General features: G+C 41.8%; 1 protein-coding gene across 2 annotated transcripts in view; it reads left to right on the top strand.

Annotated features, from left to right (window-relative positions):
- Window positions 1-12,200, top strand: part of unc5cb (unc-5 netrin receptor Cb) — a 99,168-nt gene that overhangs the window by 28,240 nt on the left and 58,728 nt on the right. The window lies entirely within an intron of this gene.

Below are 12,200 nucleotides of genomic sequence, written 5' to 3'. Positions count from 1 at the left end.
AAATTGAATTGAATTGAACCTCTCCAAGTACCTCTTTTTTTCCCTTTCCACCTACGGTATCGCTCTTGAGCCTCCAATTCTCAATTGAGTCACATCTCCTTCTTACGAGCTTAATAATGAAGAAATTGCGTAGTCTTCCAATTCTCTTGTCTCGGCCAGGGATCAGTAAACAAATATTGTTTGAGGACTTTGATTACTGCAACACCTTTAAGTAGGACGGTTATGAATTTTGCATTGTGGTTTCGTAGCATACAGGAGTAACATACCAGGCAGCCCTTGTGCAAATTAATTTAACCTCTTGAGGTGGAGGAACATGGTTTATTTATGATTCATTCCTGCATTTCTCACAGTTTAGCCCACTAAAAGCAGAGTGTTGATTACCACGGTGCTTCAGATGTGGAGTGAACTTACAAATCTATTGTGAATTCTGCTGTGATCAATAACTAGGGAAGGAAAGGCCCTTTATTTATACATGCATTTCAAACTGATCCAATTTAAAGTGCTTTTTGTAGGCAGACAAAATAAAATCAATTAATTAACATAGAATACAATTATCAGAAAAATTGATGAAATTAATAAAATACTAATAGAGAAACCAATAAATCTTATTCCTTAAGGAGATCACAATGTGTTTTTTTTAAGAGATGGTTGAGTAATAAACTAGCAGGAGCATTTTAAAATCTATTCTATAAGTAACTTGAATCCAGTGTAAATATTTAAGAACAGGAGCGATGTGTTTGGTTCTCTTGGTTCTTGTTAGAACTCTGGCAGGAGCCTTCTGAATGAACTGAAGTTGTCTAAATCTTGTGTATTCATTAGACCTGTCATTCTTGCTATTTGATTAAGATGATAGAATGCAGATTAAGTTATTGCCTTGATGTGGCTGCTGAAGCTCACATCTGAATCAATAAATAATCAAACTGACCAAAAATCTTCATTCATTCCTCCAAAATACAATGATTTGTGTATTGTCTTTATTAAATGAAAGAAAATGTAATCAAGCTATTTAATTGCATTTCGAGAATGAGCCTCGGAACCACAGTCACTTGGTGAAAGTAAATCTAAGTATCATCTGCGTAGCTGTGATAAGCACCTTTATCGTCATGTATGATTTGATCAAGAGGGTATACCCGTTGAATAATGGCGGCCCAAGAATGAAGCCCTGGGGGACTCCACGTGTCATTGTAATCCGCTTAGATTTATGATCACAACATTGTAGCTTCTGCCTTTGAGATATGATCTGATCCAATTGAGGATACCAGATAATCCCAACTACTTCTCCAGTCTGTCAAGAAGTAGTTTATGTGCTAACGGTATCAAAGGTTGCACGAACATCAAGTTGCACCAAAACCGATGTTTTACATGAATCAGCATTCAGACGAATGTCATTAAACACCTTTTATAGGATAAGATAAGAGTTTCTTTAAGAAAGAAGAACAGAAAAACAGCAAAAAAACACAAACATATATGAGCAATAGAACAACAATTATTAACTGTAAAGAAATAATACAAACACCATTGCAAAATAGAATGCATGGTTATTATTATATACATTATTGTTGTGAGTGTAATCACTGCAGTCTCAGTGCTGTGATGTTAGAAATCTATCAAAAATGGCATTTACCTTTTTTAAAAGGTTGCTGAATTGTATCACAACAGCTTTCTCAATATGTTTCCAACAGAAGGAAGATGAGAGATGGGTCGAAAATAATTTACTGTTGAAAGATCCAGCTTGCCCTTTTCTAGAGGTGGCTTAACAACTGCAGTTTTCATTGATTTTTGGAAAGATGCCTGATAATTAGTGCTCTCACCAAGCAAAATTAGTTTGCTGTTGGTGATGTATTGATTGGAAGTAACAGTTCATGCATTCTAATGAGTTTTCTGAGCCATTAAAGGGGAGCTTTAAAATGTGAGTTTAGAATTATGATGTCAACACTGATATCTGGGCTGCCCGAGGAAAACACGAGTTAGGACTCAAAAATATGTATTCATTAATTGGACTCAACATGACCCAACACTGACAAAGTTTATTGTGCTTTTTAATTCTTTTCTTTTTACTCTGATTTATCGTTTTTCAGCCCTCTAGATCTCTTTTCATTCAAGGCTATGTTTAGTCGAGTTGTCGTCTGCCTTCACTACTTCCAGCCAGTCAGTTAAGCTGGGATTAGTGTCTCTTTGTCCCCCCGACTGGCATCGCAGGGTTTGTGACAGACCTGAGAGGCACCGGAGTCCCATCAGATCAACCACACTAATTAACTGTTTAAAGAAACTCGGGGCGAGAGTCAGGAGAAAAGCTTTCAGCCCCCTTCAAAAAGCCATTAAAAGGGAACAGGGAGGGGAACTAAGTGACACAAGAGGGGTGGTGTGCCGTTTTATCGATGGCATGGAACCTGACTCTTTTGTGTATGTATGTGTGTTTGTGGCGGGGAGAGGAGATTACGAGGCTCTGTGTTTACGGCGCAGGTCAGTCAGGAATGAGGAGCCTTCTGAAGGATCCCAGACATGGGCAACTTAACCTGTGACCTCTGTGTACTGAGCTCAATCAGAGATCGCAAACACAGATTCTAGGAAGGAAGAAGACGGGGAGGATCGAACAGACAACTAAACATACCTAAGGGGAAGTCCTGGACCACAGCTTCGTTGTGAACTCCATTTAGGTTGGTGGTTGACATTCATACCCAGTGACTCAGCCGTTTTGTTTCTGCTCCCAGACCAGGGGGGTTTACAGTACACACAGTGATATAATATTATTGTAGCTGGCACTTGGTTTTGCAATAGTGATTAGCTCTGTAGCCTCTGATTGAAGCGTCTTTATAAGGTGCCATCCGTCGTGTAGCATCCACCAATGAGCTCAGCTTACTACCGCTATAACAACCTTCATAGAGTTGTGTATATGATGCATGGTTCCTTCTTCCTTACTCTCTATGCAGTGTGTTATGCGTGTGTGTGTGTGTGTTTGTGATTGCTGGCATTGTAATTAGACGAAGGGGCTATTATCCAGTAAAGATGTTTTCCCTCACAGACCAGCGGAACACTCGCCTTGAGGATTTTGCGGAGCTGAGAGTTAATAATAGAAGCGTTCAGGTTGAGTAGAGGCAGCATTTCCACAGGGCTTCGTTTAGTAATGAAAAGCCCCCGTCACTGCGCAGTGGACAATCATACGCACATACTGGCACACGCAGGGAGAACATTGCATACCCTGTCAGAAAATGGCAGTGTTTTATCTTGGGCTTTGACATCCTCACCATCAATGACTCTACTTGGTAAAATCCCATCTACATGTAAAATGTTTCTGAAATATTCTTAACAAAATTCCCGTGCCACCAAATTCTATTCTGCATCATATACTATAAGTAGCCACATGGTATGGTATTAATGTGCAGCAAATATACTTAAACAGATGCCCAGAAACAGAGCGGAGACAAAGCCATGTTGAAGTCGCAGGGATGCCTCAGTGTGATGTATGATCTTCATTTCCCCCCCATGGGCCATCTCCAGCTCAGCATCAGCCATAAGACAGACAGAGGAAATGAACGCTGGGGAATTTATCTCCCATGCCGGCATTGTGTCTGCCTGGTGAGCTCTGAATTAACACATTTATTAAAGTGCTTGGTTGAAACCTCCACTTATTACAGGGCAGAACATGCTGAGTGTCATGTGTTTCGTAAAAAAGTGCAAATTGAAATGAAAGCTGTCGATTACCGAATTAAAAGGTTGGAAAATGAAAAGGAGGCTGTCATCACTCCCATCATCCTTGTATTTACACTGATGGCCAAAAAAACCATTGAAACGAACACACTAAAAGAAATGGTGTGTGAATTTGTACATGTGTGTTGACTAATTTTGACACTGTGTGCATGTAATGCTATATCGTCCCAACAAACAGAGAGCTTTTACCTTTTCTCCTTATATAGTTTCTGTGTTTTTGCAAAGTTCCTCAGGAAGTCACTGCTGTCAACATTTGTCACTTCAAAGAAAGTTGCACTGACAGACACATGCTGGAGGAGGTAGCAGAGGTCTGAGCTTACAGGATTGTGTATGCATGGAGCATTTCGTGTCATTTTCTGTCTTTTTCGCACACGATTTTTTTTCTCGGCTACATGATGGTTTAGTCAAGCTTCACTTGAAACTGACACATCCGTGTAAATTTGAGCAGAATTTGGCACGAAGAGGGAATACTAAACGAAAAGTCCGTCCAGTTTAAGCAGTTTGAACGTGTGTGTTAGATAATCCTCCAGCAGGTTAGCTGGTATTTGTTGCACAAAGGAAGGGTGAACATGGTTGCTACATAGGCAACTAATTTAGGGCCTCTGACAGAATGTATGTGGCAACAGTCAACATGTAAAACACTCGTTCTTTAACTGGATTGGAGAATCCCTCAGTAGCTCCCCACCAAACACGTCAACATCCCGTCCAGTCCTTTTTTTTTCTCCCCTGCCCTGGACTGATATCTCAGGGGCACCTCATCTCCTGTCTCTCTCACTCCTTCATCCGTCCTGCCGCCACTTCTACCCCTACGGCTGCTGCAGTCAGCCGGGCTAATGGAGCCACTTGCTACCCCTTTAAATCGTAAAGGTGCTGGTTAACCCTTTATTGATGTTCCGAGACCCCTCAGCTGCCTGTGGGCTGACCCGACTGTAAATCCACTACCTGTGCTTGATCAGCTGCTCACAGGGAAGCTTTGACTGAATGCAGGCCCGGTCATTAGGCAAAGAAGAAAAAAAAACTGAACTAGAACCATTTGTCAAAAACTGAACTGTGATGCGTTTTCCTCCACATTTCGAAATCCTTTGTTCTGCTTCAAATGCGGTTGCCTTCTGGTGCCTGCAGCCACTGGAGATGGAACATACTGAACATTTTGTAGTTTTCCAATTTACACAATAACACAAAAGTTAAAATGAAGAAAAGTACTTGACTATGCTGGTGTGCACTTATATCTGCATCTAATTTAGTTTCAGCTTGAGGCGTGTTTTGTTTATTTTTCGTGAGCAAGCTTTCCGTGACATGCTGGCAATAATACGTTACAACTGAATTCAACCGTTGTGTCCCCACATCAGACGGATCAGCCTCAGTGGCAATGGGTAATCTGACAACAAGCAAAGCTAAGACCTATACACATTAGCTGTAATCTTATGAGGCTCATTCACTGCAATATGAGCGAGAGCTAAATGGGGAAAAAGAGGGAGAGTCTGGTGTAAGAGCAGTGGTTGCGAGGGAACAATGACAGGCATCTATATCATGCTTCTCGGATCATTTCCTCTTCCATATTGGAGTTTATGGTTTGTAGATTCTACTGTAGTAAAGAATGCCGTTTCTAAGGCAGATGTTAGCTTTTGATTGATTTCTTCTTTGCCATAGAATATCTCACAGATGCTCACAGATGCTCACTCTGTGTTCCTTGACTGTTTGCATTACAGAGACATACTTAAGCCTGAAAACCATCAGCAGATCTGCCCTGAGGCACATGGGGCTTTCCAAAGTCTGGAGAGCTTGTCCAAATATCTAATAACCTATCTTTGGTCTTTAGGCTACATCCCTCTCTCATCCTACTCATCTCTCCTTTCCCCCTAAGCCCTTCAATGGAAAACCAAAGGACAATATGCTGGTTCACATGCAATATCGCATCTGACCACCTCCATTGGTATTCATGCCCTGCAAGTATATCCACATGACAGGTGGCCTCAACTGTGGCCCGATAAACTACACGAGACTGCTTCTCTTCCTTTTTTGTCCTCCGGCTTCGCTCCAGCCCTCCTCTCCAAAGGCCAGCCGTATCCTTTTACCTCAGGCCAGTGTTGGTCTGATGGTCTGGGACATGTTAGCCAGCTGCCAAATGAAAGGGGATAAATCACGCAAATGAAAACAAATAGAACCAGGTCTGCTTAGCTCTAATTAAAGCCGGTTCCCCTCCTCTGTAAACTCTACTGTGTTCTACATACTTGATGGTGCTGCCGGAAACATGTGTTCCTCCTGAATTCCTCCATCTCTTGAAGCAGAGCCATATGTGGCTGCACAGGGGGCAGGGGTACGACTTGCTGGGCCGCTCACTCTTTCATCAGATGTTCTGCTCTGTTTATGTTCTAGAGAAAAAATCCTCCTCGTTTACAGCCAAGATACCGGTTACTCCATGTACATGGAGGAAAAGATATTTTTTAGAATATGTGCTATTATGTTGTACTTTTTGAATGTACTGCAGTTTATTTGTGTGAATTGTGCTAATTTGCGTTTCTCTCCCTCTCTTTTTTTTTTCTCTCTCCCGCACTCTTTTTCACCTTTCCCCGTATCTGGTGACTCCACTGCATATAGGTAAGCATATTCTTAAATATATCTTTTTGCCACATTATTCCTCATCTGAATAGTAAGAGTCATCTGGAAAGTTCCCCAGTATGAATTATACATGAGTGCACCAAAAGCCATTGCTTTAGTGGTTGAAGTTGCCCAACTAGAGGGTCAGACTAATGAGTGTTGGCTTAATGAGATATATGGCATGTGTACAAATTCAAATTTGTAATGTCTGTGTCAGGGTGACAATTTTATTTGTAATGGGTCTATTCAGGGAGATGAGAATGTTCGGTGTGTGTGTGTGTGTGTGTGTGTGTGTGCAAATCAAACGCTACATTTGGAAGAATATATCAAGGATGTTTTCAACTTCCTTATTTGCTTACGTAATGTAAATGACACATAAATGAAGCTATAGGGATCTGGCGATATACAACTGTATATATACAGTAGATGTCCTTATGTGTAGCCCACTGGTTGGTCGAAAGAAAACACCAAGTTGCCGTTCTCCGTAATCCTCGTCAGCACAGGGCTCAGAGGTTCCTCTCCACTTAACTGTAAAGCCTAAGAGTAGCTCAATTGTCGTACAGTGGGAGGCAGAAGTGCCCTCCAGCAACGACGATGTCTGCTCTGCCAGAATGTATCTGTGCACTTCTGCACGGGGAAACCAGGAAGGCTCACTGACCCATGGACCAGTTCAATTAGCATTCGCCAACGACACCTGCTCTCACCAGCAGCACACTGCGTGCTCGAGTGTGTGTGTGTGTGTGTGTGTGTCTGTGTTTTGCTGGTGTTGCTGCACATTTCCATTAAATATTAAAACAGAAGGCTGGGAGTGCGCTGGGGTAGACCTCCTGTTCCCCTCTCTCATCAAAAATAAAAGGACAGCAACTGGAAAGTATTTGGAAAAAGGAAAAAGGAGAGGGGTGGTTAAAGAGAGGATTTTTCACAGATGAAAGCAGCAGGGGAAATATGGGCAAAACACAAAACAAGTGAATTATTGAAATCAAGATATTGTGGACAAATTATGAAAATGTATGTTTTTTGTTTGTTTTAGTTTACCGAACAAGAGCTGTAGACTTTATAACACCTGCTGCCGAACCAGGTCAGCTTTAACTTGAAGTGTTGAGAAGAAAAGACAGACTGTGGTGAAGTGAGGGTTAAAGGTCAGAAAGTGGAGCCACCCTGCTCGTAATGGCTTTAACCTCTGACTCTCCACCGTGTCCTGAGTTGTCTCTTAATGCAGCATGACTGACAGCTCGGCGGCGCTTCACATTCTTACATCTGTGTCTGCAGCAGACTGACGAGAAACTCAAATTTAAACTCCAAATTAAAAACAGCAACACCGAGTATCAGTATTCTTTTGTACCTTTGTACGTTCTGCCTTCTCCCACAATCTTATGATTTTAAAATGCATTGTCAGCATGATGCAAAATGCTGAAAGTTTTACTCATGCCATTTGTGCTTCCTTAGAGTTAACAGTCCCAGTTTTCTCTCTAATGGAGCAGAGGACTTCAAACGTGACTAATTGTTATCTGTTTGTTTGTTAATGTGCCTCTTGTTCGATGCTGTTGGAAACAGATGTGCGTGATGAGCTGTGTGAAGTGGCGGCGATATGCAGTGAGATGAGCCTAATCAGTAGCACAATTATAAGTTGTGGAGTACATCATCTGCATGAGCCGAGGAGGAAGATAAAGTTGTTGTTCTTGTTTTTAAACTTGCTGTACATGCTGCATCGTGAGTGTGAATAGCAAGAGCTCTATCAGGAGACGGGAAAAAAAAGAGGCTTTGTGCTCGGCCCAGCAGAGGAATAACTGATGTGGGTGTGTTAAAGAACATCTGGCCTGTCGTCTGACCAGCCTGTAAAAACACAGGAGAGGAAGAAGGAGCGATGTGTCGTGAGATAGGACTGAAATGAGGTTTGATCTGCTGCTGAGGGATGAAGGGAGGTGACATAGCTCCTAACCTCCTGACTGACCCTGTGTGGTGATGCCTGAGGACTTCTGTGACACGACCTCAGAAATCAGTGTGATAGGTGCCTCGGGCTTCTCCAGGATGGTCTGTGAACACCTACTGGGTCTATGAAGTGTCTAGGAGATGCTCTCATCATGAGGCTTAGTTAATAATTTCAGATTTTACCGTATGACACACACAATCACGTATGGAGCCCCAGAGTTCTTATTTTTTCAGTTGAAAAAGCTGTTAAATTAGGCCATGTAGACTTTGTAGTTGACTTTGTTGAGGAATTACACATGGATTTCATACCATAACCTCTTAAATTCACAGGAAGACTTTAACTTTCATTCCTGGGCGACCTCACATTAGCCCTTTAGCTGTTCAATGTGTTATGAATATGTTATCAATAAATACAGTCTTCCTTAAAAACATGTTTTACATGTTCGCAGCAGATTGTATCATGCTCAGGGGAAGCAGCATGTGCATGTGTGAGTTTAGATTGCTGGCCAGCGGATCACACAGATTTCTTTATTTGTTGAGCACTGTGGCCTTTGGGACACTGCATTCTGGCAGCAGGTCCTGGATGGCACCCGAAATGCACAGGGGTGTTGAGGTCATGTTAAGAGTGGCACACAGCTTGGCAGTAGAGGACACAAGCTCCTCTGTCACTGCGGCAGCATAGCAACACATTCAACTGTGGGGTCTCAAATAGAAAAGCATCAAGCATCATCCACTTCAACACAATCAACAGTATTTGTCATGTACATCTCCCCGAAAGCACAAGTGCATTGGGATGAAGTCACATTAATAGCATAATATTCAATGCATTTTCTTTGCTTAGCTTAATACTCTGTGACCTTATAATGCGTATGCCTCTTCCTGAAAAGAGTGAATGTTATGCTTCAGTTCCTGGGTGGGAAGGTTAATGCTTATTTGCCGTTTAAATTCCTCTAATTACAAATGCGAACAACAGGACTTAAATGGAGATGTTTGCAATAGTGTCTTTCCTCCGAAGACTTTTTTTTTTCTTTGTCCACCTTCTCTTTCTTTAGCTTGTGTTTCATCATCCTCCGTTCTTACTTCCTTGTCCCCTATCAGCCTGTGAAAAGGAGTCTTTACTGCTTATAAAGGTAGATTTACGCCTTTATGCTGTAGATTTACGCCTTTATGCTGATGCGCGCCTTCACGTGTCTGCAATATCTGCTTCCCTTTAATTAGACACAGGGCCTTTGCATGCCACAAGAGCGTTTAATTGGTCTGCCTGGTCTTCATTATGTTTCCTCACAAAATGGTAGAGGTCATAATTTTTCCTTTGTAGGGTTCAGCTGAATTTGCTTCTTCTCATCTAGAAAAGCAAGCGCAAACTTCCTCTTCTCCATTATAGTTACCACCCTGTATCAACAAAGTGAATACAAAAAAAAATGTAAATGCTATTAAGACATGAATGCATAACACTTCACCTTCTGCAGTTGGAATAGAATGGTGAAGGCTAGTCAGACCTATAAATCATTTGCTACTTGGCACCTACAGCATTGCCATATCAATACAGACGCACAATTCAGGCTTAAAATGAAGCTTTCCTTATGCAAGGAAATCGTGCTCGTTCTTCCTCTGCCTTCCCTGATTAGAGAAATGGAAAACCCAAACTAAATCTCAGCAGAGACCAAGTCCATTCCTCCAATGCAACTCAAATCTCTGCGGGCTGTCTTGAAAAGGCCACACATTCAAATGTAATTTTTTTTTTCTTCAGCACACAACACATTGGAGCTCAACACACTTCACACCACTTTTGTGTTCCGAATGCAGAAAGGACCCTCTGCCGTCTGTCATGGAGATTTTGAAGTGTGTGTGTGTGTGTGTGTGTGTATCATGCATTCTTCTCTGTTTGTGTATCTGTGCGCATTCCCTACCTCTCTCTCTCAATGTGTGTGCATTGCCATGCTTTTGTTTGCATGTCCTCACACAGTGTGGAAAAGCTCTCTTTGTGGAAAAGCTCTCTTTGTGGAGCGCGATATGCTGAGTGTGTCCCCGGCAGTGTGTAGGAGATAATGGCAGCAGACAGAGGCTAATGTAAAGTCCTATAAACAGTAATAGATCCGATGGGGATACAGCGCTGATATGAAACTTGTAGGCCACTCATGTTATATTGCCTTTAATATGGTGCTGTTGACACACTGCACGGCACATTATGGGCGAGGATGTTTAGAAGAACAGCAGGAATGTGACATTACTGTATTAAAAAGATATTAGGAAAATATGACCCAGGCACCGGGAGGCGCTCGGTGCTGAGCTGCGGTTCCCCTTGTCAGGACATGGAAGATCATTTTGTGGATTTTAATAGTTTAGATTATTCCAGTGTGCAGGAGATTGGATGTGATATGATGCTGATTTGATCAGAATTGCGTCGTTATTCTGAGTGCACATTCTTTATTACTGCTATTATTAACACAATGACAGACAAATAGATACAATCCAACGCCTCTGGTATTCTGTTTCTGTTTATCATGGACGATGGGCTCTTCCGGGTCTCAGTGATTATAGCGAAGTTATGATAATGTTTAGTATAGTCAGGGACAGTGGTGCTCGCATGACCAGATACACCATTAATCATTCTGTCGAGAACGGAGGGAGGCTGGGGAGGGGGAGGGGGGGTGGTTTGGAAGGGGGTCGGCGTAGGGGGCAGTGACAGTTTGGCAAGGTGATGTGAGCGGAACTACGAGCCTGTGGAGAAGTCCCCCCCCCCCCCCCACATCTTCCCCCATATCACCCCATCTCTCCCTCTGTAGCTACCGCTCCCTGTCGCTCTGTCATCTTCTCTTACCAGCCATGTTTTCATCCCCTCTATTCAGGCACTGTTTACCGCCTGGTATTTATCGCCTGTGCCTGACTGTCACTCACACAACTGAATCTTAGAATCTGTCACGATGAGATATAGGTTGAGTTGTTCAGATGTGTGTGTGTAACAATTGAACAATTGATGTGGGTACAGTATATACACACCGTGTATTTAGTATATTTATGTGGGAAGGACAATAATCCAAATATATTGTATTACCGGCATTATGAATCTCTTACCGATCTAAATTTATTCGTACAGAAATTTTAATAAATGTCTATAAGCTGACATTACAACCGTATATAACTAGACTCGGAGTCTGGATTTACGCTAACGTCAGTGTGCTGGCATGCTCACACTGACGATGCTAACATGCTGAAGTTCAGCAGGTCTTTTTCTTTCTTTTTCTTCTTACCTATTTGCTCATTTAAAATGCAAAATTAAGGCTGATACTGTCATGAATTTTGCCAGTATTTGGTCAACACCAAAGTATTGGACAAAGTAAAATTTCGACCTGCTGATGATGCTTGATGAAAAGTCAGCGCATCTCCATCCTCCAGGGACCATGAACGTCGATATATTTCATTTGTATTCGACTGACATTGCCATCCTGTATAGATGAACACTGCTAGCGTGACCAAAAAGTAATTATTGTTGTTTATTTAAGGTAATAATCTTGTTACTGATTTTAGGTCATATCCACAAATACATATGTCTCTTTATGCATTTATACATGTGCGTTTATCTTTGTGTGCATGTGAGTATGCTGTACAGGCATACTTAATCGCAATAAGTTCACTGTGTAGTTTTTTTTTGTGATGACTGACTAATATGATCCGACAGTAAATGTCACTGTAGAAGCTCTTCGTGTTAGCTGTCAAGTAAAAGCCTTTCATGTCTTAAATTTAGTTCAAGGATTACATTCTCTTTAATGGGATGAGAAGAGCGTACACACCCCTTGATTCATGAAACCATTTCAAAACCCGAGTAGATAAATGCAAAAACACGTGGTCATCGAACTAAAAATGAATAAAAACAACACTGTAAACTCACGCCTTACATGGCAAGTTGTCATGTAATTTACTCGCACAGCTTCTGATGGCTGAAAACAAAAACAAAATGTATTTTT

Source organism: Melanostigma gelatinosum, assembly GCF_949748355.1.
Source record: "Melanostigma gelatinosum genome assembly, chromosome: 18".
NCBI classification, from domain to species: Eukaryota; Metazoa; Chordata; class Actinopteri; order Perciformes; family Zoarcidae; genus Melanostigma; species Melanostigma gelatinosum.
The sequence above is the reverse complement of the archived record's forward strand: the minus strand, read 5'-3'. Positions and strand labels throughout refer to the sequence as shown.